The sequence below is a fragment of the Diabrotica virgifera genome, chromosome 10, assembly GCF_917563875.1.
Source record: "Diabrotica virgifera virgifera chromosome 10, PGI_DIABVI_V3a".
Lineage (NCBI taxonomy): Eukaryota > Metazoa > Arthropoda > Insecta > Coleoptera > Chrysomelidae > Diabrotica > Diabrotica virgifera.
Window position 1 is genome coordinate 62,618,015 of NC_065452.1, and position 24,105 is coordinate 62,642,119.

Sequence of the window (24,105 nt, forward strand, 5' to 3'; positions counted from 1 at the left end):
ATAAACGAAATATACTATTGTGGATCAATCTATCAATCAAAGATAGAATAAAAAATTTATTTTTTAATATAACGCGGGCACATAAATTTGATACACCCTGTATAGTGATTTGTAAATATTTATTAGAATTTAGTTTTCCTGCAAGGTGGTTTCTCCTTAATTACTTTTCGAGGAAGAATTAAAAACATATTTGTAAATAAAAGCGAAGTGAAAGCTATTTAGGATTTTAATTTTAAACCGATTGTTTATTACGGGAAGGCAGAAACCACAGGTAATTTTAATTATTAGTTTTTTAGACAAATAGTTTAAAAGAAAGTTTGGATTTTAATCTCTTTTTGTTTAACCCCGAGTAAATGTTGTAGAATTCCCCGAAAGTAATTATTATGATGGTAGGAATATTTTTGAAAGAATGACTGTTTGTTTTCGAATGAAAAGAGAGGAAGGTTGAGAGATAAATGTTTCTGATTGGCTAGGAAATTTGGAATGGGGAAAGAGAAGCTTGAAAGTTTAGACAGTTTGAGAAAGAAAAGATTATTATGTTATTGGCATCGCTGAAGAGCAGTCAACGTTTTCGTGGATAGTTAGATAGCAAGTACCAGTGGTTGTTTGATAGTGGAGAATAGAGCTGAAAAGTGGAACGAGAGACAGATCAAATTGAGACGAAATACCTCTTTGATTCTGTATTATTGTGAGAGGGAGAGGAGAGAATTTTTGGAGTCTGTTTGAATCGAGTACTGGTTAAAAAAAGGCATGGCTCGTTGGAGAATTGGTGCTGGTATGCTGATAGATTTGAAGCTTGAGAACGGAGAGGGCTTTGATGGGTAGCCTAACATAGTCAACGAGGGAGAGCTGTTTTGGGTCAAGAGAAGACGTCAGAGTGAGTGAAGCAAAAGGTCAGTCAATTTATGTGAAAGATATTTTTATGTTCGGAAACTAAAATTTTGAGTAAAAGCATATGAATTAAGATTCCAATATTTCAAAACTTAAATAGGAAGTATAAGTAATTTTGCGAATACCTAAATTTGTTTGTTTAGCTTGTTTTATCAAAGTCATCGGGAACAAACCGATAAATTGTTATTTGAACTAGAATAAATTTAAGTGGTAAAAATTTCATTCGGACAGCTGTGTCCACAGGTTTTAATTTGATCAATTTTTAGAGTATTGATTTAGATAATAAAAGACAATTCTGTATGCTTATTTTATATTTCTATTTAATTCCTTTTCCTAATATTTTTTCCCGATTAGAACCAACTAAGAGATACTGAAACCACGAGAGAAGATAAGTATAACATAAGATAATTTAGATCTTTTCTTTGTATTATAAAAAGGCACCCTGAGATTTTTTCTTAATTTTTTTGTATGATTTGTGACAATTGGATAATTGATTAAATAATTAATTGGAGTAATCAAATAAAGACTAATTGATGTAAAAGTAATAAAAAGTAGATCATAACAATACATATATCTTAGGTACTTACTTATATATTAAGTTTTGATACGAGTGCATTAAGTTATTTTAAAAATTAAACGGTCTATGTAAAAGTTTATGAAAATCCAAAGTAATATTTCAAAAACCCAAGAGAAAAATGCTATTGCAATATACTAACCAATATAAAGCAATCCATTTATTTTAGGCATGGAATTATTCGCTTACATGAACGTCCTAGCAAAAATATTGTGTTACATATCTCCCCCTTGGTCTCTTTTTCTTTTTTGAATTTCCAATACGTTTTACTGCGAATTGCCAAAAGGGAGAAGGCTTGTGAAAAGGAAAAATGTCATTAGCGAAAATGAAACATGTTAATCTTTTGGAAGGGCTATAGAAATTCCTTTTGGGTAATAAATACTGACACTTTCAACTAAAATCTTCGAAAAAATATGCAGAACAGAAAGTGGCATGTCACTGAAAACCTCTTCCTCTGTTTATTTTCAATGAAACGGATTTTTAAATAAATGTTCATGCTCATATGAAAGGGTTTTCAGGTAAACATCGGAATAAAAATACTATGTACACATATTTTTGGATAATGCATACGTGTTACGGCATATCTCTATGTTTTTATGAATACAGTCGATAATTTTTATAATTTAAATATTGAAAATACACTTCTCCCAAAAATTAACGCACCATCTTAAAAATGGGTCATTTTTGATGTCTCGAATTTCCTAAACTTGCCCAATTTAAGTGATTTTTTAATATGTTATAACCTTATTCTTTAACAATATCGCTGTAACAATATTGTTGCTAGACAGGTAAATTGTCATTGTATACCGGGTATAACAATCAAACTGTGTTTTTTTTCTCAAAGTTCACCACACCCTGTGGAATATTCTAGCATTTATCAAATACTGAAATTAAAATCCAACTATAGCCTCATGTTTTCTCAACATTCTGCTTTTTGATTCATTCGCTTATGTTGGATAATAAAAAGTTAGGTACTTTAACAACTAGCCTTGTTTTTCGTCAATATAGGTTGTTATTAAATAAGTATGACAAACTTTAAGGGATAATTCTGCATGAACAAATAATGACAGTTTGCTTGATAAACGTTTGTCCGCAAATGCTTCGCTTCCGAGATAGGGGGGTTGAAAGTTTTCTTACAAACTTACGATTTATTTATTGCTCCAAAAGATCTGCGGTTGAGATATGCAAATGGAATTTGGTGGGTCTTAAGAGGTAGTTATTGTACATTTTTGACATACAATTAAGAATTTTATGTTCACCATTGGCGCATATACTCGTAAGGGTCATATTACCCGTACTTATATGCTTTAAACACACAATCTATAATTTCGGGTGAAGTCGAGTTCGCTCCGCTTCGTTCAGGTATATTTTAGAAGGGTACGAATTGGCTCCCGCATGAATGCGGGTAGGCTCTCATATAATCGCGGAAACATTAGATATTGTTGCCAAATCGTGTAATATTTATACTGCTTAGGAAATTTACATAGTGATATAGACTTTTTATAGGAAAATTATACTTTTAGACAAATACTTTTAGAGTTTGTTTTAGTTCAACATTGGCATATGTGGCAATTTTAACACAAATTATCGGTGTCGGCCGGTATGCGCTCGACCGTTTTGCGCTCTTACCTGAAATCGGCCAGTTTGCGCTCTACACTCTAATACCCGAAAGTTACGTTAGGACCGAAGGGTTAGGTCTTCCTCCTTTCCCATAGATATTTCTAGGAAAGTACCTGTTTCTAACAAAAAGAGAAAATTTGAAAGAAGTGACAACGCTGGGTGATATTTTCGACATGTTTAGGTAAAATAAATTTTGTCTATGGGAGCCAATTCGGACTCTACCTTTTTTAGTTCAGGTAAAATTCTTACCATTGGGAGCGAACTCGACCCCGTCCATAATTTCGATCTATTATCAAAAAGCAGCCTAATTTTAATAATATACAGGGTGTCCCAAAAAGATTGGTCATAAATTATACCACACATTCTGGGGTCAAAAATAGTTCGATTGAACCTAATTTACCTTAGTACAAATGTGCCCATAAAAAATGTTATATCCCTTTGAAGTTACAAAATGAAAATATATTTTTTTTTAATATATCGAAAACTATTAAAAATTTTTTATTGAAAATGGACATGTATCATTCTTATGGCAGGATCATTTTAAAACAAAATTATAGTAAGATTTGTCCACCCCATAAAAAATTTATGGGGGTTTTGATCTCTTAAACCCCCCCAAACTTTTGTGTAGGTTCCAATTAATTCATTATTGTGGTACCATTAGTTAAACACAACGTTTTTAAAACTTTTTGGCCTCTTAGTATTTTTTCGATAAGCCAATTTTTATCGAGATGCGGTTTCTTTTTTAATATGTTTACATAAAAATTCTATGGGGGTTTTGTTCCTTTAAGCCCCCCAAATGTTCGTGTACGTTCCAATTAAACTATTATTGTGGTACCATTAAGTAAACACAGTGTTTTTAAAACTTTTTTGTCTCTTAGTCTTTTTTTGATAAGTCACTATTTATCGAGATGTGGCCTCTTCTTCAAAATATACCTAAAAATATAAATTATAAATAAATTTTCAGATTATTAACAGGTATATCATAGGTATACTTAACCATATACAAATATGTGGTGGATTCGACAAATATTCAAAATATCTCGATAAACACAAACACTGGCTTATCGAAAAAGTACTAAGCGGCAAAAAAGTTTTAAAAACATTGTGTTTAACTAATGGTGCCACAATAATAATTTAATTGGAACGTACACAAAAGTTTGGGGGGGTTTAAGGGAGCAAAACCCCCATAAAATTTTTATGGGGTACACAAACTTTACTTTAATTTTTATTTAAGATGCTGCTGCCGTAAGAATGTCACATGTCCATTTTCAATGAAAAATCTCTAAAAGTTTTCGATATATGAAAAAAAATTGATTTTCATTTTGTAACTTCAAAGGGCTGTAACTTTTTTTGTGTACACCATTGTATATAGGTAAGTGAGGTTCAATCAACCTATTTTTGACCCCAGAATCTGTGGTATAATTTATTACCAATCTTTTCGGGACACCCTGTAGTATATTTTAGTAATATACAATATACTATTCATAGAAAAATTTAAAATGGAAAATAAAAAAAATATGTATTAGTAAGGAAAAATGGAACGTGTGTAAATAAATTAAAAACGCAAAAAACAGAATACTGATGAATTGGAACAGAAAATGAGAAGATACAACAATGAGGATATAGAAAAGGAACGAAACAACATAAAAAAACAACATTATAGAAACTGCAGAACAAATAATAGGACCCCAAGGAAACAAAAATTCGAAAGTATGGATTGATGAAAAATGTCACAAAAAAATAAAATTAAAAACCTAAATAAAAGGCAGGAACTACTAGAACAGTGCCGAACAAAAAAGCAAGAAGCAACGAAAATATAGACGAATGAAAGAGACACAGATCCTTGAAAAAATGCAACAGAGGGAAGTAAATAACAAGCACAACAAAAGACTGTTCTAATATATAAAAAAACAATATAGTACAAATAACTACACATATAAACAAAAAATTATAAATACAATGTTTTGGGGAAAATATTTTACGGATCTATACAAAACCAGCCAAGAGACATATTTATATGCAGAAGAGGAAGAAATAAAAAGTAATAGAGATGCAGAGGGAGACTCACATACCCATCAAAAATTCATAGTTGTTATAAAGAAACTAAAACTGAATAAAATTCCGGGGCCAGATGAAACTAACAACAAACTGGTCATAAATTGAGAAGAGGGTGCTGAAATCGATGTACAAACTAATGGAAAGGATATTATACAATACCTTAATAAGACCGGTTTTGATATATGGGGCTGAAACCTGGACCTTATCTCAAAATGATATTCTTGATATTTTTGAGAGAAAAATTCTTAGAAAGATTTTTGGGGCTGTAAATAAAAATGGGCTATGGCGTCGAAGATGCAGTGTGTCACAGAAGATTGTGAAATTCGTTAAAGTGCTGAGACCTAGATGGGCTGGACACATTGCTAGGATGTCAGATCACGAATACACGAAAAAAAATAACATTTTTAAGACCAGAGGGACCAAGAAGTAGAGGACGACCACGAAGAAGATAGATTGATGATGTGGAAGACGACCTAAGTGTTCTGAGAGTCAGAAGATGGGAAAAGTTGTCATGAATCCACAGGAGTGACGACTTCTTTTCGAGCAGGCCAAGATCCACAACGGATTTTGCTTATGATGGTGATGATGATACTTTACCAAGAGGCTCTAATATCTCTAATTAACCTGCTGCTAATTGATATAAATAGTATTTTACGGATCAGGTTAGGTTTTTGTAATTTTTATTCTTTTAAATTTATTTCCGCATTAGAAATCGAAAGTTCAAAACAAAAAATACATATTTTAAATTACATTATATCTTATTTAAAATCTTTGAACAAATTCAATTGAAACTGAATCTAAAATGATTGGATTGTCTAGATTGAACGATTTAAGTGTACATTGTATATATTGAACCTTTGAGAATAGCAATTATCCCTCGCAAACAAAACAAAACAAAAACATCTGTGTTTAAGAGTAAAAGCTTCAGAAGTGGCCACCCTATCATGTAGATAAACTCAAAGTGTAGCGAAAAAGAAAACAACAGATGAATTAACAATGATCTGAGTATATTGAAGATTTCCTCTGGCCATTTCCGCACCAAATCGATTACTTTATTTAGGTTATGGTCACTTCAACAAATTGAGTGATCGATTAGATTTTGATTCTGTAACGTTTCTATCGTTCTAGCTGATTATCTTTTTTCCCTAATGGATCTAAATGTAGCTGGTTTTGTAAGCTGTTAGTTTATTGAGATACTGTTAATGGACTTGGAGGATTGTTTACTAAAATGCGAGTACTATAACTGGAAATAATTAGCACTAAAATATTGTTATTTTTAAAGAAAATTCTACAAAACAGTAAAATTATCGAGCTGAAAATGTGTTAAAGAAATTTTAAATCAAAATAATACTTTCCTTTTATGTGTATCGAAAGAAAATATAATAAAAAATCGATTTTTCTGCTTTGGATTTTCAGTAAGCATATCCGGATAATATTACAGCCGAAACAATAATTAAAAAATAATAATAATACATAACAATAATACATATTACCTAACGAAAAACTAATGACGAATTCTTATTTAGAATTAAGTTATACACTAAGCATCAAAATTAACGCACCACCTTAAAAACGGGACATTTTTAACGTTTCGTATTTCCTAAACCTGTTGTCCGATTTGAGTGATTTTTTTAGTATATTATAGCTTTATTCTTCAAGAATATCGATGTAATAATAGTATTGCTAAAGATATAAGTGTCATTGTATACCGGGTGTAACAATTATAGTGTGTTTTTTCCTCAAAGTTTGGAACACCCCGTGGGATATTCTAGCGTATATAAAATATTGAAATTAAAACTAAACTGCAGTCTTAGGCTTTCTTAACATTTTTCTTTTTGATTCATTCGATTATGTTGTACAATAAAAAAGTTAGGTACTTTAACAGCTAGCAATGTTATTCATCAATACAGGATGTTTCTAAATAAGTGCGACAAACTTTAACGGGTAATTCTGCATGAAAGAATTAAGACCGTTTGCTTTATAAAAATATGTCCGCAAATGCTTTGTTTCCGAGATACGGGATGTTGAATTTTTTCTTACAAACTGACGATTTATATATTGCTCTAAAACTGGTTGAGATAGGCAAATGAAATTTGGTAGGTTTTAAGGGGTAGTTATTGAGCACTTTTTGACACACAATTAAGAATTTTATATTCACCATTGGCATGCATACGGGTATAAACATTTTAGATACATCCCGTATGCACGCCAATGGTGAATATAAAACTCTTGAGTGTATGTCAAAAAATGCGCAATAACTATAATACCCCTTAAAACCTACCAAATTTAATTTGCGTATCTTAACCAGTTTTAAAGCAATAAATAAATCGTCAGTTTGTAAGAAAAAATTCAACATCCTCTATCGCGGAAACAAAGCATTTGCGGACATATGATTATAAAGCAAACAGTCATTATTTGTTCATGCAGAATTACCTCATCAATACCCTGTATTGATGAATAACCTGGCTAGTTGTTAAAGTACCTAACTTTTTTATTATCCCACATAAGTGAATGAATCAAAAAGCAAAAGTTTAAGAAAACCTAAGGCTATAGTTGAGTTTTAATTTCAATATTTTCTATACGCTAGAATATTCCACAGGGTGTTCCAAACTTTTAGAAAAAATACACACTATAATTGTTACACCCGGTCTACAATAACACTTACCTGTTTAGCAATAATATTAGTACATCAATATTCTTGAAGAGTTAAGTTATAATATACTAAAAAAATCGGATAACAGGTTTAGGAAATACGAGCCATCAAATATATCCTATTTTTAAGGTGGTGCGTTAATTTTGATGCTTAGTGTATAATAAAATAGATATAAGTAAGGCACTATGTAAAAAGCTATAGAGCATAACAGTACAGTAAAACCTCGATATAACGGACTAATTGGGGGGACAAGATGTCCGTTAAAGCCGAAAGTCCGTTATATAAAAATAGGTTTAAAATAAATAAAAATTTTTTTTTGAATATGTGTACTGTATTTAGATACCTACAGTGTACAAATAAGTAAGTTAAAAAAGGAATCAAGTTTTGTGTGCTACTTTTTTACTTTTCTACTTCATCTAAAAACATTCTGCAATATATTCGTTTGGTTGTCAAAATTATTCACTGATCCATGGGTTGAATAAGCGATGTATTTTTTGAAAAAAACATACAATTATTTAAGTTGCCATCTTCTGAATGTCGGATATATTCAGGGGAATAAGCATATGCGCTGTCTAATATCAATAGATTTCACCTCTTCCGAAGGTATTTCCAGGCTTTTCTCTTGAAATTTTCTTGCTGCAGGTACAAATTCTTTAAAAAAGCTAATTTTTAAAAATATCAATACCTATCTGTGGTGAACCATGATATATAATATGAAACGAGCAGATGATGCATTATATCTTTGACAACTCTAGGTTTACGAGATTTGCCAATAATATAGCAGTGAATCAGTGTGATCCATCGGCATTAGCATAAAGCAGTGCCAAGGTCCTGTCCTTGCTAATTTTTCTTCCAGAATTCGGCATTTCATTTGCATTGAAAATTTTTTTTATTTGATGAGATTTTTTGTCCGTTATATCCGAAGTCCGTTAAATAGAGGTCCGTTGTATCGAGGTTTTACTGTAAGTTGTTTCTCTGTTTTGTGGACTTTAAAAAAAGCATTTGATCGTGCGCCACGTAACAAGATCCGGGAAATATTAAACCGTAGAAATGTGAAACCGAAGCTAATCCAAGCAATAAAGAGTATATTATAAGTGTAAACTGTAGACGTGATAAAGTAAGAACAAACAACCGCTCATCTCTAGAATTCTACATAAGGACAGGTGTAGGACAAGGTGATGTTCTGAGTCCTGTCTTATTCATCACCCTAATGGGCGAAATCGCAAAAGAATGTAGGGTTAAGGTAAACAGAACTAGGGTTGGGGTGTATAAACTTCAACAAGTATATGTGTCAGAGTTGATGTATGCCGATGACCTGGTAATTGTGGCAAAATCAGAAAATACTTGTGGCAAGTGAATGTGGATGTCTGGAAAGAAGCTTTTAAGGAATTGGGGATGAAAATAAATATTGAAAAAACAAAATATTCAGTAAAATCGAAAACTCAAGAAAATTTAAATGTAACGCTAAATAATGAGACCATTACACAAGTAGAGGACTTCAAGTATCTAGAATCAACAATGTATGGAAAAGGAAATATAAAACCAGAAATAAATAGCAGCATAATGAGTGAAACAAAATTATACTATGCTATGAATAAAAGTTTAATTAGGTAGAAGGAAGTAAGACTGAAAACAAAAATGAAAGTATTTAAAACTGTATAAGCGTCGGTGCTGCTCTACGGTAGTGAAACCTAGAAAGTGAATGACAACACCCGTAGTAATATTCAAGAATGCAAAATGCGATATTTACGAGCGGTAACCGACGTGACCAGACGTGATCGTATAAGAAACGAAGTAATACGTGAAAGGTGCGGTATCGAAATGACCTTAGACAGAGTTAAGGCTGATTTATGTTAGAACGGGAAGTGTACGATACGTGCCGTAGAACAATAGAAAGCGCACCTCCCAGCCCCGTTGTCACTCCGCCACGTTGTCGCTCCGTCCCGTTGTAGCATAAACTAGCCAATGCTTTTCATATCAGACGATCTTCAACGTAGACAGCCGTCCCGTCCACGACCCGTTGTAACATAAATCCGGCTTTAAAACGAAACAGTTATCGTGGTTCGGACATATGGCGAGAATTAGTGATGGTAGAACTGTAAAGGGGGTATGGAGAGCTGCAACCGACAACAAAAGATTAACAGGCAGGATAGCAAGAACATCGAACGCGGATATTGGAAAGACTTGCGCAAAAAGAAATATTGGGTGGAGAGAGGCAGAGAGACTATACTGACCGAAAGAAATGGAGACGTGTGATTTTTTCACTTATCTCGACACCGTGAGATATAAGAGGAGGGTTTTAGTTAAATATAAAATAGAATATAATATATAATAAAGTATATATACAATTTTTTTATTCTTGGGGAATGCAGTCAATGAATTTGGGCTGATATAAATAAAACTCTTTGACGTCGAACTTTCGGAAAATTTATTTTCTTTTTCAAAGCATTCTAAAAATCTATCTTTAATGAGAATGTTTACATTTAGATAAAACTTACTGCTCGTGGTTACAAATTAATTCCATTCACTTTGATGCACATGAAGATTATAAAAGCATAACGATATTAATTAAATGGAACACATTTTTACAATACACACTACATTATACTAACTAAAAATCATTTTAATAAAATAATAATTATTATTCGACGTGAACTGGTCATCACTCACATGTCATTTGAGTGCTACAATCATTACGGAAATACCAACATGATAAAAAGACGTAAACAAATAAAGTTAGTAGTAAAAATGAATTAAAATTTATATATGGACAGATAATGCAACAAACTATTATTTAGAATCTGTTTTTTTATTTCTCTTTTATTTCTTTTATTATTCTCTCTTTTATTTCTCTCATGCACTTTTGAATGCGTTTTATGCATTGCAAATGCAACCATGCATTTTGACCCAATTTTCTAATGTAGACTTTTTCTTGGCGTTATCCTGAACAAAATTCAAAAAGTTGAAAGTCGATAGGTCTGTTCACAAAGAGGGGATCGAATTAGATAAACTTTTTGCCACAGATATTTGAAAGATGAAGATGTCATATTAAATATTTATTTAATGACAGTGAGAAATGTACTGCTAAGGTATCCTATATTCTGGAGTTTGGAGAGTTTTTGAACATCAGATGCACCGGGGGTCCGTTTTGATTACGTATTCTTGTTCATCGACCCCAAAACCCCCAGAGTAGTCTGTTTGCATCAATTTAGTGCCTAAAACACTTGAAACTTCAGGTAACGTGCCTTAGCAGTAAACCTGGGCAGCAGGTACTCCTGTGGTCGGTTCTAATGGCGTATTATTCTTCAGTTACCTCAAAACCCTCTGAATAACAAAATCTGGTCCTTAATACATTTATTTTGACATGTTTATGCACTTTTCGATGCAATTTATGCACTTAAAAATGCAACTATGCGTTTCCACCCATTTTTCTATAGTAGACTTTTTCCTGACATCATCATTGACACAATGCAAAAAGTCTCTACGTGTCGTATTTAAAAATATTTTGTGCTAAATGCCCTGGCCTACAAACTATTTTTCATTTACCTTCGTTTTACTCTCAAACTGAATACTAGGAATCAAAATTCGTTTGATCCTTACCTTGGTAAATAGACGTGTTGTGGAATTCATATCGTAGATCCCTCATTTATTGTCTATCCATTTATCGTCAGTTTTCCGTGTAATTTGTAGAGCGACGGATACAGGTAAATATCAGAAATTCTTTCTAGTGTAAGAAGTTATATATTTATCCGGTTCTTTAGATTTCTCGATGCTTTTATTAAAAAAATGTCTTGTTAAATCCAAGTAAACTATATAAACAACGTATTTTTATACGTAAGTTTTATTCATGCTTTTATAGAGACATAAAAAAGAAATATATCGTTATTTCCACCGAATCAACTTTCCACTCTTTTATTGCTAAAAATGCCCAAGAATTTGCGGGACCTTTATGCTAAGTTGATAAAAAGAATATGGTTTGAAAAGTTCGATAAAGAAGACAATAAGTGAAAAGTTGGGGGAAGTTAACTAAAAATAACTCCAAAGTTACTGTCCTTTCTCGAGTAAATCCATTGTCTCTTGTTTCCTAATATATACTTCAGAGTATTGCTCTCCAGCGAGATGCATTCGTTACCACGACAAGACGTAAAGTACGTTTTGCACTCGAGGTTGATGGTGCAGAATCAAAAAATTTCGTTTCGGGAAATTTAGATGCAGTAAACATGTGGAAAAGCATCATTTATATGAATTTATGCGGTGATAATGAATAGGAACAGGTGGAATGACGAAAAGATAAAAAAAGTCAATATCAGAATACAATACTAAACTTTCATGAGTTTTAATTCGAACTGAATCCTTCTATAGTTGATTTGGAAATGGATAATAGCAATGTTTCTTAGCGGAAATTAACAACGGCCTTTATAGAGAACCAAATTGCGAATTAGATAGAATCATCGTAAGAATCACTATATTACTTATTTTCGTAAAAAATTATAATTTACTCTATTATTTCTTTCATTTTCATATCGAGTTTTCCATAACAAAAATAAAAACAGGGACACAAATAACATCAAAAAAATCAAACATGTTGCCTGTTCCCCACTTTAAAAGTGCTTTAAAAATATGGAAACAAAAATATAAAATAATCGAGATACCTCTCATCAACACTATGGTATATATACGCTCAACTGTGCAGACGATCAAGTAATAAGATTATGACGATTTAAATATATAGCCCAAAAGTTAATTGAAGAGTATGAGTACTTAAGTACGAGTAATTGAAAAGTAAGTCATCACCCAAAATATATTGAGTCTAGAAGTGAATAAAAAGAAAACCTAGTACGTGTGCATTGGAAGAGAACAACAAAATCTCATATTAGACGACATGTCCAAGATAAAGCACTGGTATGACTACAAATATATAGGTATTAATATGTTGCACGATGGAACATTAGGCAAAGCCGTAAGAGAAAAATTTACGTCAGGTAGCTTCAGAGAAAATGCAATCACAATGTCAAACAGAATTTTATGGAACCAATACATCAATAAAGAAAATAAAACGAGAATATCTAAGACTATAGTGAAGAAAATCACTCTATAAAATTGTGAGGTATGGTCACTGAAAAAAAGAACACTGGAAATGCTGAGAGCAACAGAAATGGATTTTTGGAGAAGGGCGGCAGAAAAACTAAAACAGAAAGGATTACCAACGAACGCATTAGAGAAATATTGGGAATCAAACGAACAATTACGTATGATTTATCAACAAAACAACTTACTGGTTTGGACATATACAAAGAATGGATGAACAACGAATACCAAAATAGCAATCACAAGGAAAGAGAAAACAAGGTTACTGAGAAAAAATCGGAGCGAAGGAATAGACAAGGAGCTGAGGGAAAGAAACGTAGAAGAGGACCTACGGAACAACCGGACGAAGTGGCGATTTTAAGTCGGAAAACAGCGAAGAACTTTATAAACCGACATATAGTAGTATGGAGTTTCCAAGGAGAGCTCTTGGTTCTTTTTGGAAATGGCAGTTTTCCATCTTATAAATGTAATTATAAATTAATAAATAAATAATAACTCAACAATTATCTGACCTTAAACATATCTATATCTACCAATAACAATAAAGATTTTGAATACTTAATTGGAGTCTATAACTCACTCTGAATACCAAATAAAGTATAAGCAATCTAATCTGAACTATAAGTATTCTATAACGGGCATTCCGCCCCAGAGAGACATTAGAACCCTTCCAATACTAATTTACATGTTATGGTACCCATTGGCTTCTTAGATAACAGGATAATCCAATAATCCCTTGTATAGTTTTACCTGTTTGTTAAAGATAAGGTAATTTGAATCAAATACTTAGTTGATTTATTTGAAAATTATTTCACTCGTCCCATTTATGGAGGATGCATTTTTAGAGTTATCTATTATTTCTGTATTATTTTCTTTTTATTTAAAATTACTAATTAAGGGCTAGTAATTATAAGGATTAAGGATTTTCTTACATACACAAAATAGGACAACAAGACAACGCCCTACCTAAATCCTACAGATCGATAATTCTTATCTCATCTCTGTTAAAGGCAATAGAAAATATTCTTGATAGACATATCAAGGAAGTGCCATTATGGAGTCATCCTCTCAATGACAACAAACATGCCTATCAAGAAGAAAAATTAGCAAAAGCAGCACTCAAAGAAGTAGCTCAGAAAATCAGTGACTCCATTAATAATAGGAAGAATGCATTAAACTGCTTTCTAGATATAAATGGGACATTCCATAATACGCTATCAAATTATCTTTATGATGCAACAGCATCTAAAGGAATATACGCTACCACATAGAACTGGATCAAAGCAGTGCTGAAAATAGTCTAATTTTAACACACCTGCTAGGAGAGGATATTTGGGCCATAACATCTAAAGGGTAACCACAAGAGAAAATGATTACATGCTTTCGTTACAACGCATTTGGTGTAGAAGTACAGTGGAACCCCGATAAGTTGGCCTCCGATAACCCGGCTAACCCAATTTTCATCAGACAAAACAAACATTTTTCCAGCTTGACCAAAGTTTTTTACCAAAAAATAAACAATACTGTATATCTACAACTGTACGTAATTTAGATGTATACTGTGCATATGTATTTCATTTTTTTGCAATTATAATGGAGTTTATCTGTAAGTATTCTGTATGTTATTAATTTTTACCATATTCTCCGGCTAACCCGGATTTTCGATAACTCGGATCGGCGGCGGTCACGATTAATCCGACTTATCGAGATTCCACGGTAGATGCCTCTAAGGATGATCTATTAATTATGGTAAGAGAAATATATAGAATGAATGAATTTGTCGAAAACTCCAGAAAACGAGGTAAACAGTAGGTACCCTGGGTACCAGGTACTCCGTAGATCACTTCCGATGTCATATTCGTCGTCAGCGACCCAAGAACCCCCGAGTAATAATTTTTGGCTAATTTTTTAATGAATTTGCTGAAAACTCCCTAAGAAGTAGGTACCCTGGGCACCAGGTATTCCGGTATTTCCATATTCTTCGTTAGCGACCACAAAAACCCCCAAGTAATTATTTTTGACTAATTATTTAATACATTTTTTGCCGAAAAATCTCTTGCTAAACAGTAGAAGTAAGTCTTGCTAAACAGGTAAGAAGTAGGTACCCTGGGCACCAGGTACTCCGAAAATCATTTCCGATGTCATATTCGTCGTTAGCGGCCCCAAAAACCCCCGAGTAAATTTTTGGCTAATTTTTAATGAAGTTTAATGACGAGGTAAACAGTAGGTACCCTTGGCACCAGGTACTGCGGAGATCACTTTTGACGTCATATTCGTTTTCAGCGACCCCAAAAATCCCCCGAGTAACAAAATTGAACTCATTTCCGCCGATAATTGACGAGTTCTGAATTTTTTTTTATTGTCTGTTTGAGATGCACTTTTTGTATTTTTTGTATTCAGTTTTTCAATATTATATCATGGCTCAAGTTCACAAAGTTTCCTGGCACATTCATGAATCGAATGCAAAAAGAATTCCTTCTTGTCCTTTTTTTTCGGAGGTAAGTTAAAAATGACTGGATGACACAGGATATCTTAGATCTAATGGAAGTTCGAAGGCAGTACACATCGATAAACAGAGAAAAATACAATGAAACACATAAAGAAATCCGAAAAAGAATTAACGTTGCAAAAGAACGATGGCTACAAGAATCCTGTTTAGAAATTGAGAGACTGGAGCAACAACACGACAGCTCCACTTGCATCAAAAACTAAAAGAATTATCAGAAAAAAGCAGAATTTACTAGGAATTTACTAGGAAAAAGGAGAATAATCTCAGAAGTTCAGAAGGCCATCGACCAAGCGAAACGAAGGAAGGCTTCTGCTCTTGACGAAATACCCACAGAATTGTTACAACTTACAACTATTAGATAATGAGAGTGTTGCGATTATCACCTCCTTCTTTAACAAGATATACAGCTGCGGCAAATTACCAGACAGCTGGTTAGAATCAATATTTGTAACTATTCCCAAGAAAAGGAACTCCAGGCAATGTAGCGACTAGCGACTTATCAGTTTAATGAGTCACACGCTCAAATTTTTTTTGAAAATACTGCATTTTCGCATTTTCAATTTTTGTGAGGGGATAACTGGGGACGAACAGTTTGGTTTCCGAAACGGTATGGGTACTCGGGAAGCTCTTTTTGCATGCGAATACTCTCACAAAAGAGCATTGAGTTTAGAAAAAATATCTACGTATGCTTTATAGATTTCGAAAAAGCTTTTGATAGAGTACCACATACATTACTATTTCAGTGCTTGGACTTAGTTGGTCTGGACACGTACGACATTAGATTGCTCAAAAATCTTTACTACAATCAGACCGCTTGTATTAAGTTGGACCAAGAAGTTTCAGCTAAAGTTTCTATTAAGCGTGATGTCAGAAAGAAACGTGTTATATCACCGACATTGTTCAATGCCTACACCGAACCAATTTTTGAGGAAGCCTTAAATAATCGCCGCGAAGGTGTTAAAATCGGTGGTGAAATCATTAATAACATTAGATACGCAGATCACACCGCCATGTGCCATAACGGCAGAGAGTCTGGAACACCTTCAAACCCTGTTAAACGCTGTACACGAATGCATTGCCAAGGGCTTAACAATCAACGCAAAGAAAACAAAATGGATGGTGGTCGGAAAAATTAATATCGAAGACTCAATACTAAAATTAGAGAACAAAACCCTGGAAAGGCTGGAACACTTTAGATATCTGGGTAGCTAGATTGCCTGGAAGTTTGAAAGTGATGAGGAAATTTCGACCAGAATAGAACTTGCACGAAAAAGCTTTATTAACTGGCGTTCTGTATTGTGCAGTAGAGGTCTTTCACTGACCACACGTCAAAGAGTATTGAAGTGCTACGTCTGGTGACTTTTGTTCTATGTATGTGAAACTTGGACAACAAAAGTGAAGAATCTCAACAAATTAGAAGCGGTAGAGTTGTGGTGTTACCACCGCATGCTCAGAATCCCATGGACAGCACACATATCCAACGAACGTGTGCTGGAGATCATGCACATAGAGCGAGAATTGATCAACGTCATAAAAATGAGAAAAGTTCAATACTTCGGTCATATAATGAGAGAACCTAAATATCACTTACTTTGGTTGATCATTCAGGGCAAAATCAAAGGAAAACGCTGGGTTGGAAGAAAACAATTGTCCTGGCTGCGTAACATTAGACAATGGATAGGTCGAACGGTCGAGGAATTGTTTTATATAGCTGCCGACCGAGAAACATTCTATCAGTTTGGTAATATGACGATAGCCAACACTTGAAAACAAGCATGGCACACAAAGAAGAAGAAGTATTAAAAAGTATTTATGGACGATGCAGATATTTCAATTCGAAAGAGACGTCATTTTGTTTTAAATAATAATTAAATCAGTCATCATTCAAAATTGCGGCTGATTCGCCAATATTTCAAAATGGAATTAATTCTATGGCAGAATTCGGTTTAATTAACGTTAATAGTTTTTCGAGTTGTTATTTCTAAGTAGATTTCTGTGTTCAAAAGTTAAATCAGTTAATAGCTGGCGTCAGGCAAATCCAATTAATTTTCATTATCGAATATCGAAGTTCCCTCGTACATTAATAATACCAATGTATATGTTAATATAGGTGATAATCAATCATTTTGATCTCTGACAGTAACGTTTTCACGAATACAATCAATTCACTTAGAATTCTATTTCCCTTGTCACAAAGACCGTTCCAAATACGCATCGGGATGAGAATATTATATATTTGGAATTCGTATGCGGCGGGACATCCTCATCTTCAGCCTCAGCCGTGCCATTCAAGAATTTTGCATAAGTTTTGTGACGAATATTCCTTGTATGTTACCAGACACAACTTGCATTCAATAGATGCTGCTGAAAAACATAAATCTTTCATAAAATTGTTTTCTAAAATTAGATTTCCATTAAATTCCATTAAAAATAAAGAAAGAATTTTAAAGAATGTGGTAATTATATGTGGCAAAGATTTGAAAAGTATGGACAAATGTTAAAGGGAAGAAAGTAGGAAACACATAGAGAGAATAAAACATCGTTAAACGGACCAAAAAATGGACTCTCACAGGGAAATGTCCCGATTCTATACAACATAATACACCAACAACCAAGATAATTTCAGACGCTAATTATACATCTCTTGTAGCTCAGGGAACCTTCAAAGAAGTCGAAGTAAAACTGAAAGATTGTCTAGGAGCACTACACTATTATAAAAACTATCTAAAAGCCAATCCCACAAAAACCCATATGAGTGCTTTCCACCTTAGAAATAAGAATGCTCAAAGGACGCTGGAGGTGGAATGACGTGGTCAGATGCTGGAATACAACAGAACGCCAAAATACTTCGGAATGCGACTGGATAAAACTCTGTCTTATCGATACCACTATCAAAATACAAGAAAAAAAAATAACGCCAAAAATAAGATCATCCAATATCATCCGCAAACCAACTAATACAAAATGGGGAACACAACCATACATTCTCCGAACTTCTGCCTTAGGCATTAGGTTTTTCTACCACAGAGTTTGGAGCATCAGCGTCAACAAACTCTACTTGCGCTAAAAACGTCAACGTGGATCTAAATGACAAAGTTCATATAATATTGAGTGGCCTGAGACCGACACCTATCGAAGAGGTCTACCCCATTGTCTCCACCATCTATCAGAAGACAGAGCACATCAGAGATAGTATAATAGTCCAGGGTTACTAGGACCATCTTCTCCCGGTAAGGGTGGTTAACCTTATCCGAGGGGTGGAAGATGGTCCTAGTAACCCTGGACTATTATATGGCGATTCTGCCAGGATCGCCATATAATAGTCCAGGGTTACTAGGACCATCTTCTCCCGGTAAGGGTGGTTAACCCTTATCCGAGGGGTGGAATGATTAATAGTCGTATCACTGCTTAAGTTGTTTTATTATACTTGCATGAGTATAAGCTGGTAGCAAGCTACGCGACGTCGTCTCGCGGAGTGGAAATGATACTATTTGAATATGAATAATCTTACGTCTAAGAAAGTATAATGACGAATGTGGAATGTGGAATCCCTTACTATGTTTTGATTGTATAAGTATATTTGAAAGTGCCGAGTCAGCGGCGACCCTGAAAGGTGTTTATAGTAAACACCGACCGTGACTGTATGTATAACTACTCCTCACAATCTAGGTCAATAATATTTATGTAACGAAAGATATTTGTTTATGATAACATTTAAATAATTGAAAGAAATTAACGTAGATAATTAAAGGGTGTTTTAAAAGATATCTAATAAGTACAGATGAATTCTTGTACACCTTTCCCTCCTAAGAATTTTCTGACTACGGGGAAGAAAATTTTGCAAGTAGTGCTACCAACCAATACTGTGTTGTAATCAATACAAAAAAATTTTATTTTATAAAAACTTTCCTAAAACTACGTAAATACATAAATAAAAATAAAAATATTCGTTTAACAACATTGTTTCATTACACTTGTCACTCACTGTGTTTTCGGATTGTAAGCATATAATCTATTCTTATGTATTTCCTTGATTTTGTTGTTTTCTATTCTGATTTTACAATTAACGTTATTTACTTCTGTTATTGTGAAGGGGCCTACATAAAGACTATCAAACTTACCATTCTCTTCCCTTTTTACCAGGACCAGGTCTCCTATTTTAAAGTGTTGAAGTGTTGCTTTGAGCTTATTCTTTTCTTGCCGCTCTTTTTTGTTTTTTAATAAGAAGGTTCTAGCTCTCTCGTGTGCGCTTTGTAGTTTGTATCGTAACTCATTGTAGTAGGCATCTATATTGTAACATGGTTGAATCTCCTGTGTAAGGTCTTCCGGTAGGTTAACCTTCCTGCCATATAACAGTTCGAACGGTGTGTATCCATGATACGCGTTAGGGGTTGTATTGTAGCAGTATGTGAACATTCTGCAACACACATCCCAATTTTCTCTGTCTTCGTCTATGAATGCTCTTACATACTCGTTCAACGTTCTGTGTAGTTTTTCGCAACTTCCAATGGACTGTGGGTGGTATGCCGTTGAAAAGTTGTGCTCTATTTTTAATAGCTTTGTTAATTCCTGCATTACTTCGTTCTTATACTCTGTGCCTTGGTCTGTTCTTATTTGCTTCATGAGTCCGTATGTTGGTATGAAATGATCAAAGATTCCTTGTGCTATTGTCTCTGCTTCTTTATTGTGCACTGGTATGCTGACCGCGTATTTTGTCAGTTCACACAACATTGTGATACAGTATCTATTACCTTCATTACTTCTAGTGAATGGACCTATTGTATCTATGTATACTATGTCCCATGGTTTGGAAGATGTGTCCGATATCACGAACTCTTCGACATGTGTTCTTTTCGGTTTGTTAATTTGACATTTGTGGCATTGTTTAACGTATTTTCTTACGTCTTTTTCCAAATTTTTCCATCGGAATCTTGCCTTTAGCTTCTTTATTAGTCTATTATTCCCTACGTGTCCTCCGAACATCGGGTGATTATGGTATTCTTCTATTAATCTGTGTTTTTCTTTGTCATCTTTTATTGTTTCTGGTACTTCACATATTTATATTTCTATATTCTTCAATTTCTAATTTCCTTCTTTAATAAATTCATCAATTGTGCACAATTTAAAAATAATATGATTTACGTATATCTGTACTTTACGTACTGCATTCTCTACCGCCAGCTTATCAAGCTGTGCCAACGCTTGGTTTAAATCGAAATGATCCAATCCTGTGGCTATGCTTTTGCTGCATTTTATTTTGTTTTTGGCCCTAATGCTCAGTCTTGGTGAGATTAGTTCTGCTCCAAAGGACAAAATTGGTAGTCTATGCGCCTCTAAATTATTTAGTACCTTCCTTACTGTCTGTTTGGTGGCTTCTGGCTGTAGTGCGAGTTCGCTTTCAGCCTTTGTTTGTCTTGCTTCTTTCTCCTTTTCTCTTGCTTGAGCTCTTGTTATAGCTAGTATATGGGTGTTGTCTATGTATAGGTTCTTTAGTTGATGCAATGTTATTCTTGAAAGGCTGTCTGCGTAGTTACTTTTCCCTGTTATATATTCTATCTCGAAGTCATATTCTTCTAGGTCTAATCTGATCCTCTTGAGTTTTGAGGTTGGTTCTTTCATTGCAAATAGGTGTGTCAAAGGTTTATGGTCTGTTTTTACTTTGAATGTTGGTGCTCCATATAGATAACATTTAAAATAATTAATTCCCCAATGGATCGCTAATAATTCCTTAACGATTATAGGTTTATTGCCTTCTCCTTTACTAAAACTTCTTGATGCATATGCTATAGGTAGGTCTATTCCGTTGTAATCTTGACTTAGGATTGCTGAACAACTCTCATTGGATGCGTCTGTTGTTAGGATAAACTGTTTGTTGAAATCAGTATATTTTAAGATTGGTGGTTCCGTCAGAGATGATTTAAGCTTTTTGAATGCTTTTTCACACTCCTCAGACCAAAAAAATTCTACTCCTTTCCTCGATAATCTGTTGAGTGGTCTGCATATTTCCGCAAAATTTTTAATAAAACGTCTATAGTAGTTGCAAAATGCTACAAATCTCTTTGTTTCTTCCGCTGTCTTAGGTGTCGGGTATTGTTCAATTGCTGCATACTTCGCTTTGTCGGGTGATACTCCCTCTTGAGAAAGATCATGTCCTAAATATGTTACTTCCCTTCTAAAAAATTGACATTTTCCTGGGTTAAGTTTCAAATTGAATTCTCGACATGTCTCAAATGTCTTTTTCAGGTTGTCTAGGTGATGTTTTTCAGATATTCCTATCACTACTATGTCATCCGTGTAAAGAAATGCTTTGTCTGGTGTTAATCCTGAAAATGCTATTGACATCATTCTTGAAAAGCTATTCGGGCTTACATTTAATCCAAAAGGTAATCTGGTAAATTGAAATGCTCCGTTTTCCGTGCTAAACGATGTGTATTTTCTCGATGACTTTTCTAATGGTATTTGATGAAAACCTGACATTAAGTCTATAACTGAAAACCATTTTGCTCTTCCTAGTTGATCTAATATCGAATATATTCTTGGTAATGGGAATTTGTCTGTAACTATCTTCTTGTTCAATTGTCTAAAATCTATGCATAATCTCCATGCTTTTCCTCCATCTATAGCTTTTTTCGGTACCAGTACTACTGGGCTGTTGTACTCGGATGTAGATGGTTCTATGATTCCTTGGTCTCTTAGTTTTTGTACTTGTCGATTTAATTCCTCTGTTTGCGCATGAGGTGTCCTATAATTCTTGATATATACCGGAGTTTGGTCTTTAACTCTTAGTTTCTGTTCGTAGAAATTGTTACAGGTTAACATATCATGCCTTAGGGCGAATATGTCTGAATATTCTTCGCATAACGATACTAAGTTATCTCGTATGTATTCTGGTATGTCTAATTTCAGTGATTCTCGTAATTCTTTTTTTCTATCCTTGCTGTCGTTGACTAGTCTATATATGTTGAATAGTTTAATGTCCAACGTCCTGATTGTGCTTGCCTCTACATTTACTGTTTCGTATGTTGTGTTCAAAATTTTGATGTATGGATTATTACTTGAAATAATTGCTCTTGCTATGAATACTCCTGGTTGTATTTCTTGTTGCTCCACTATCCTGTCGTTCTTTAGCGTTTGAAAAATTTTGACTATTCTGTAAATTCACATCGGGGTGGTATTGTTATGGTGTCATTATCTATATTATCCAGAATTTTCGTACTAATGTAACAATCGTTGTCCTCTTTAATGTGCATTTTAAGGTTTGCGTAGTCCAGTATACATTGAAAGTTAGAAATAAAGTCTCTCCCAATGATTCCGTCTGTTGGAATTGGAAAGTTAGGTTCTACCAATTGAAAGATGTGTTCGAATCGAGTTCCTTTTACTTCTAGTGTTGTCTCAACTTCTCCCATTGTTTGCAACTCTCCTTTAGTGACTCCTTTTATTTTCACCTTTGTGTTTGGTTTCACCTGTTCCTTCATAAAATCTTGTGAACATTTTAGTATTGAAATATCAGCTCCTGTGTCTATGATAAAGGTGCTTGTGTTTTCAAGGATTCCTGTTTTCATTCGTACAAAGTTCGTTAGGTTTAGGTCGAAGTTGTAAATGTTATATTTTATTTCTGACTGTGTACTTCCAACTTCTTGTTCATTCAAAACCCCAACTGCTGGTTTTCTTGTTCTTCTTGACTGTCCTCTATCTCTAGTAACCTTACGTTCCTGTTACATCCTCCTCTCCGGTTTCCTCTGTATGTTTGATTGTTAAATTTGTATCTTCTGTTCGAATAATTTCGTTGATTGTCCGTTGCTTCTCCTTCGTTCCGTTGTCCGAAGTTATTTCTTCTTCCTCTGTCATATTTGTTATGGTATCCTATTCTGTATTGCTGCTGTCCTCTCCTATTCTCGTAGTTTGTCCTATAATTTAAGACTCTTCCTTGTGCATTTTCTTCAGTCGTATCGATCGATAAAAATTTAGATACTACTTCCTGCGGTGATGTAAAGTTACCTGCTTACAGTATTAGCTTAGCTTTCTCTGCATTAACGTTTCGTTTCATTATTGTTACTACTGTTTCCGTCGTATATTTCTTCGCTAACTCCAGTGGCATTCCTTCCGCTATGTATGCTACTTTTAATTGTTCTGCTAACTCTTCCACTTCAGATGCGTACACTGCTGCATCTCTATGCCCTTGCCTTTTCTTGGCTAATTTGGCTATTAAATTCTTCGGATTATCACCTCTTAGTTCTTTCTTCAGTGCTTCAGCTATCCGTGGAATCGTATCTTCCGTGGTTATTAGGTTCCTAGCCTTATTGGTAAGTCGTGTTTTTATTAGCGTTACAGCTGTGTCTTCATGACCTTCTGCCAATTTTCCAAGTAGTTCTAATGCGTCCAAAAATGGTTGTAATTTCCCTGCGCTTCCATCGAACTCGTTGGGCAATATCTTGCTTGCGATATTCAAAAATTCATTGATTGTCAGAGCCATGTTTAATATTGTTATATCTTGTTTTATGTCACCTTTTTCCTCTTCTATTTCGTCGTTAATTATTTCTTCTTCTACTTCCTCGTCACTTTTTCCTTCTTCTACTTCCTCGTCGCTTTGTTCCTTGTCGATTGGTTGATGTATTGGATTTTGGAACCACTGTTCTTACATTTACTGCTTGAAATGAGCGTATAACTTTGTCTCTGATTTTTCCAAAATATTTGTTGCACGCTTCCCTCTGT